A 6,969-nucleotide genomic window follows, 5' to 3' on the forward strand; every position below is an offset into this window, starting at 1 on the left:
TGTATTAACACATACATGTGGAATCTAGAAAAATAGTACAGATGATCTTATTTCCAAAACAGAGACACAGACATAGAGAACAAATGTATGGATACCAAGGGGGGAGGGATGGGTGGGATGAATTGGGAAATTGGGGATGACATATATATATTATTGATACTATGTATAAAATAGATGACCAATGAGAAGCTACTGTATAGCTCAGGGAACTCTGCTCAGTGCTCTGTGGTGACCTCACTGGGAAGGAAATTCAAAAAAGAGAGGATATATGTATATGTACAGCTGACTCCCTTTGCTGTACAGTAGACACTAACACAACATTGTAAGTAAATTATATGCCAAAGAAAATTAATTTTATTTTTTACTTTTTTTTATTTTTAATTGAAAGATAATTGCTTTACAATACTGTGTTAACTTCTGCCATACATCAACATGAATCAGCCATATATATACTAATGTCCCCTCCCTATTGGACCTCCCTTCCACCCTCGATCCCATCCCACCCCTCTATGTTGTCACAGAGCACTGGTTTGAAATCCCTGAGTCATACAGCAAATTCCCACTGGCTATCTATTTTACATACGGTAGTGTATATGTTTCTATGCTACTCCCTCCAAAAAATGTACATGATGACTATCTTTAAAAATAGATCTGCTTCATGAGAAAGAGGAGTTTCTGTTATGAGCTTATATAGTTGTTTGAGGGTTTAATATAAGGACAACTTTTCTTTGTGGGGTTTGGGGTAACCATGGGAAATCAGGGCTTACATCTTTGGTTTTATTAGCAGAGAAGGTATTTGAAGGTTTGTATGTTAAAGAGATTGTCCAGCAAGAAGATGGAGAATGAAGAGAGTGAAAGAAGCCTGGACTCTGCAAACACGTGAGAGTGAGTGAAGGGTGAGAGATAGTGAGAGGAGGACAGGTCTGCTCCCGTGCCCCGGACACTCAGCCCCGGGTTTACCCCACTTCCTTGTCTCCAGCATGTGCTCTGACCACGGAATGTACTTCCCTGCTCTGCAAGGCTCTACGGTTCGCTCACTGACCCCTGGCTCAGGCTACCAGTAGAACACCCTACTCTGTATCCCAGAGGCCTAGAAGGCTCTCTCAGGACTTTGGAGAGGTCGTCCTCTAGACGCCAGGGCCTCGGCAGGCTCCACAATCAAGTCTCTGCTCAAGAGGTGCATCCGCAGACAGTCTTCGCGCAGAGTCGCCGCGGTTTCCTGCTTCAGCAGTGCTTGAACGGAACCCGGCTGCTCGTCCCCCCCTCATCCTGGCCGGCCACTCAGAGCCAGCCCTCGTCACCACTTGACAGCACCCTCCGACCGGCCCAAGGTCCCCACCGCGACTCCAGCGCCGCTCAGCCATCGCCACCGCCACCACCACCTCCCCTTTTCAGCCGCCCACCATGACGACAGCATCCCCCTCGCAGGTGCGCCAGAACTACCACCAGGACTCGGAGGCTGCCATCAACCGCCAGATCAACCTGGAGCTCTACGCCTCCTATGTCTACCTGTCCATGTCGTACTATTTTGACCGTGATGATGTGGCTTTGAAGAACTTTGCCAAATACTTTCTTCACCAATCTCATGAGGAGAGGGAACATGCTGATGAAGCTGCAGAACCAGCGAGGCGGCCGAATCTTCCTTCAGGATATCAAGAAACCAGACAGTGATGACTGGGAGAACGGGCTGAATGCAATGGAATGTGCGCTGTGCTTGGAAAGAAGTGTGAATCAGTCGCTACTGGAACTGCACAAACTGGCCACTGAAAAAAATGATCCCCATCTGTGTGATTTCATTGAGACTCATTACCTGAATGAGCAGGTGGAAGCCATCAAAGAATTGGGTGACCACATAACCAACCTGCACAAGATGGGGGCCCCTGGATCAGGCATGGCAGAGTACCTCTTTGACAAGCACACCCTGGGACACAGTGACAGCTAAGCCTCAGGCTGGCTTCCCACAGCCACACGGGTGACTTCCCTGGTCACCAAGGCAGTGCATGCATATTTGGGTTACCTTCATCTTTTCTATAAGTTGTAACAAAACATCTACTTAAGTTCTTTCTTTAGTACCATTCCTTCAAATAAGGTAATTTGGTACCCCAAAAAAATAAAAATAAAAAGGTGCATCTGCAGACCACAAGGCTGTCCTCAGCTTCCCCTTCTTCCCTTTGCCAGACCAGCTTTGATAACTAGGATAACACTAAATCTTGGGTTAAGGGGAGATGGAGAATTTCCTGGCCCATACTTGGTGTGAACTGCACTGATGCATGCTTTCTTAATCTAGAGTTTCCTGGTGCAAAGACCTCTACACCAACACCTCCCGCCTCCTTGTTGCATTGCCCCAGCACTTGCTCACCCTGATGTAGGCATCTGGTCACTGTTACTCAAGGACTGTTCACACGGAGAACAGGAGTGATCCACAAAAGCTGGATGTCCTGACACCACAACAACCCACTCTGACATCTGCCATTCTATAAACATCTTTCCACTGCTAACTGGGCATCCCTGGTAAATCTTCCTGTAATGTGGGAGACCTGGGTTTGATCCCTGGGTTGGAAAGACCCCTGGAGATAGGCATGGCAACCCACTCCAATATTCCTGCCTGAAGAATCCCCATGGACAGAGGAGCCCGGTGGGCTCACAGAGTCGGACACAAATGAGCAACTAATCACAGCATTGCTAACTAGTGTCCAAAGGCAGCCTTTGCTAGAGAAGAATTTCAGAAAAGAGCCTTTACTTTCCGTAGTCAGGTCCTTCTGGGAACTGTTATCATGGCAGTCAGATTCTTCCTACAGCAAAAATGTCACCGCCACCAATCCTAACTCACTCCATGAATCCTGTCCACAAAACCCCTCTGCCCCTAATGTTGAATAACCCTTCTTTTGAAGTGTCCTGAAACTGCTCATTTGTCCCCTGGAAGCCAACCAAGAACAACCAAATGTACCAAAGATTTACAGTTACAATTAGGAAGATTTTGATCGCACAAGCCTCACCTCAGAAGGCTTACCAACTAACACTCTCTCAGATTTCCCCTTTTAATCACATAAAATTATTCTCCTTTCTAATACATTTGAACCCTTGTTGAAACAAAAGTGGCAGAAGATGGTTCTTCACCACAAGTTTGGTTTGTTTTTGACATTTCATTTATAAGGGGCACAATTTTCTCAAGAGTGTGTCACAGGCTTGTCGCTTCCCCAGGTTGATACCATAACCACTCAAATGTCTCCTGGAGATCAGCTGAGGAGTCTAAGAACTTTTAGATCTGATGCTCAACTTTCTAATAATACTCTGGTGGTTAATGGAGAAGGAGCTTCAGGAAGGCATCTGAGAGCTGCTGTTCTCTGGACTTCAGTTCCAACATCTCACCCTCAAACTCCTGCTGCTGCTGCTGCTGCTGCTGCTGCTGCTGCTGCTGCTGCTAAGTCGCTTCAGTCGTGTCCGACTCTGTGCAACCCCATAGACGGCAGCCCACCAGGCTCCCCCGTCCCTGGAATTCGCCAGGCAAGAACTCTGGAGTGGATTACCATTTCCTTCTCCAATGCATGAAAGTGAAAAGCGAAAGTGAAGTCGCTCAGTCGTGTCCTACTTTTAGTGACCCCATGTACTACAGGCCACCAGGCTCCTCCGTCCATGGGATTTTCCAAGCAAGAGTACTGGAGTGGGGTGCCACTGCCTTCTCTGCAGACTTGACCCTTAATCTGCTGCCAAACAAGATGGTATCAGTTCTACCCAGACCCCAGAGGGCTCGGCCTTCATGTCCCTCTTCTTCCATCTTCCAGGGAAAGAATGTTATAAGGCAATGGGAATAAATCTCATAGGTCCTTAGATATGTGAGAGAAGAACAACAGAATTAGGCATTTATAGTGCTTGGACATGTCCTCATAATAAGTAGCTGCAAAACATTACAGAGAACCACCTCCTGAGGATTCATCTGACAGCATCGTGCTGTTGAGGGCCCCTTCTGGAGCAAGCCAGAGGATATTTCTCACAATGTGAGAGTAAATAAATTCAATGAATAAACTTGCTCATTTAAATGGGATACAGCTTTCTTCCTGAAAGAGAAAAATAATTCTTCTTAAGACTGCTGCACAGGAAAAGTTAGATAATCATACCCCTTCCTAAGCTCTCTTATATAATTCAGGGCAAAGGCTAATATGTAGCAATAATATCTTTAAGAATTTTTTTTTTTTTAAGACAAAAGCATTCATCTTTCTCCCATGTAACAGTCCAGCCAGTCTGAACCGGTAGCTCTGCTCCATGGGTCCTTATGGGATCTGTGTTCTTCCATATTTTCACTCCAACACACTCTAAGAGTTGTGCTCATCTGCAGGGTTGAAGCTGGGTCACAGCTACTTCCATTCCCAAGTCAGAGTAGAGGGGAAAAAAGAATACCAGAGTCAGCCATTTTCTCTTAAGAAAATGCAGTATGGACTTCCCTGGGGGTCCAGTGGTGAGAAATCCACCTGCCAATGCAGGGAACACAGGTTCGATCCCGATTCCAAGAATATTTCACATGCAAGAGGCAGCTAGACCCACGTGTCACAGCTCCTGAAGCCCGTGTGCCATAGAGACTGTGCTCTGTAATGAGAGCAGCCTCCATAATGAGAAGACCCTGCACCACAACTAGACAGCAGCCCCCACTCACTGCAACTAGAGGAAGCCCACACCAACAAAGCCCCAGCACAGCCAAAAATGAGTACCTACATGGTTTTTAAAAAGAAAGCAGCGTAAGGTTTACACAGCTTTATTCAGATTTCATCGGTGAAAATTCAGTCACCAAGTAACACCTAGCTGCAAATAAGGCCAGGTGATAAAATTTCTAGCTGGGAAGCCATGGTGAAGGAAAAAACAGAATTGGAATGAAAGTCATGTCTGTTTCTCTGGCCATCTAAATTCTGTCAGTACCCTTGTTCTACAAACGACAACTCCCCTCGGACACAACCCAGGATCCCACTGGATATCCAGCTTAAAGTCCAGACCCTTCAAGTGATGTACTATCCAGGGATAAACAGACTAAAAGAAAGTGACCCGCTCTCCATATACTCACAACAGATATATGAACCAGAAACACCATGATAAAACTGCCATTCAGGAAGTGAAAGTTTAGAAAGTACACAGAAGTACACTTTGGTTCCATAGTGTAAACATGGAAATTAACAAAAGATTACTGGGCATCCTTTCAATCTGAGAAGTCCAGCAGGCCCTCCTGCAGTCACCAGATTCTATAAGTCTGTGTTCTTAGACTGTCTGACTAAGCCTTTTACAACCCTGTAAGGATAAGGTCCGTCTAGTCAAGGCTATGGTTTTTCCTGTGGTCATGTATGGATGTGAGTTGGACTGTGAAGAAGGAGTCTGACTGAACTCCGGGAGTTGGTGATGGACAGGGAGGCCTGGCGTGCTGCGATTCATGGGGTCGCAAAGAGTCGGACACGACTGAGCGACTGAACTGAACTGATGACAAACCCCAGCTAATATTACACCCAATGGTGAAAAGCTGAGCACTTTTCCTCCAAAGACAAGGATACCCATTCTTAAATACAATACTATTTAATAAAGTATTGTAAGCTGCCGGGGGCCAGCGTGAGGAACTCCGCCCATGGCAAAGGTCATGAGGAAGGAGGCTTGGCATGCACAAAGGCATGATCAAGCCTCAGGAAACCCCTGTTCCCGAGCATCTAACCCCAAAACCAGAGTCTGTCTTATGCTCTCACCTACACCTCTGACTTTACGGGGGGCTCTCCCCATAACCGTTTCTCTCGGAGAAGGAATAAACGTGCAGCTCCAAGGCAATAAAAATTCCTGGGTGTGACAAGAGTGTTTCAGCTTACAGACTCCTCTGAAAGTTATCTAGCCCACCTGTATAGGTTCCTCCGGCCACATGTGATTGTTTACAGCCACCCAACCTGAGAGGCACGAGATGTTTTAGACTTACTAAAGGCAAATTCTTTTGGGGAGTTAGAAATTATTAGTATAGTGGGTTGATTAGGAATTATATTGGTGAAGGGTTTTTCATTTGTTGTGCCAATAATTGCTGCTAATTCCCTGCTCTGGGTGGGACAAGGATGTCTCAGGTCAAACCTCTCTGCTGACAGACTAGCTTGTGTGACAGGATTATCCATACTCCTGCCACATGATTGTTTACTACCTCTCAACCATAAACAGCACAGAGAGTTTTGGAGTATTTTGAGAGTCTTAATTAGCATAGGGCTTTTTCTTCTTGTTGAGTCAATGATTGCCGCCAAGCCTCCATATCCTTAGGCACCTGGGAATATATTAATCAATGTATTTGGACTATAGAAAAGGAAATATAGTAGTTTTTAAGGTTAGCAATACTAGACTTTTTGAGTTAATGGATTTTCTCTTTTGTAATAGATCACTGTACTTTGTTATAAATCACTGTGTCCTTGCTACATAAAAATGTAACTGTATCACTATCTTAAGACTAAATAGATCTTAAGGGGAGCATTGGTGAAAGGATTTTCATTTGTTGGGTTGATGTTTGCTGCTAAATCTCCATATTCCCTGCCCTTATAATGAATATAACTATCATATAGGAGAAATAAGTATTAACCTTTAAACATGTAGGAGAAATAAGTATTAACCTTGAAGATTAATCATGTTAACCTTGGGTTAAATAAATTCCTTTCTTGATTGTAACTCACTACACCCTCACCCTATAGGAATGTAACTTTATTTGGAGGGTGGTGCCTGTTTTAAGAAAAAACACCCCTGGAAGAAATAAGTTTTTTGGTTATCAGAAAGAAAGGATCATAAAATCCCTAAGACCTTTTTATGTGAAGCACCTGATTTTGATAAAGGTCAGACTGCTGATCCCCCGCATGACTCTCTATTCATCCCTATATGTAACAAAAGATATATAAGCAAACCCAAAAATAAAGAAATAGGATCAGTTTCCAGAAAGACTGATTCCCCCATGTCGCTTCTTTCTTGTCCCCGTTTTTCTGG

At 44.8% G+C, this 6,969-nt stretch overlaps 1 pseudogene; it reads left to right on the plus strand.

Moving 5' to 3' along the window:
- The first annotated feature begins 1,185 nt into the window (after positions 1-1,185).
- LOC101121401 (ferritin heavy chain-like) lies at positions 1,186-2,121 on the plus strand (annotated as a pseudogene).
- Positions 2,122-6,969: the final 4,848 nt, after the last annotated feature.

The sequence above is a fragment of the Ovis aries genome, chromosome 2 (genome assembly GCF_016772045.2).
Source record: "Ovis aries strain OAR_USU_Benz2616 breed Rambouillet chromosome 2, ARS-UI_Ramb_v3.0, whole genome shotgun sequence".
NCBI classification, from domain to species: domain Eukaryota; kingdom Metazoa; phylum Chordata; class Mammalia; order Artiodactyla; family Bovidae; genus Ovis; species Ovis aries.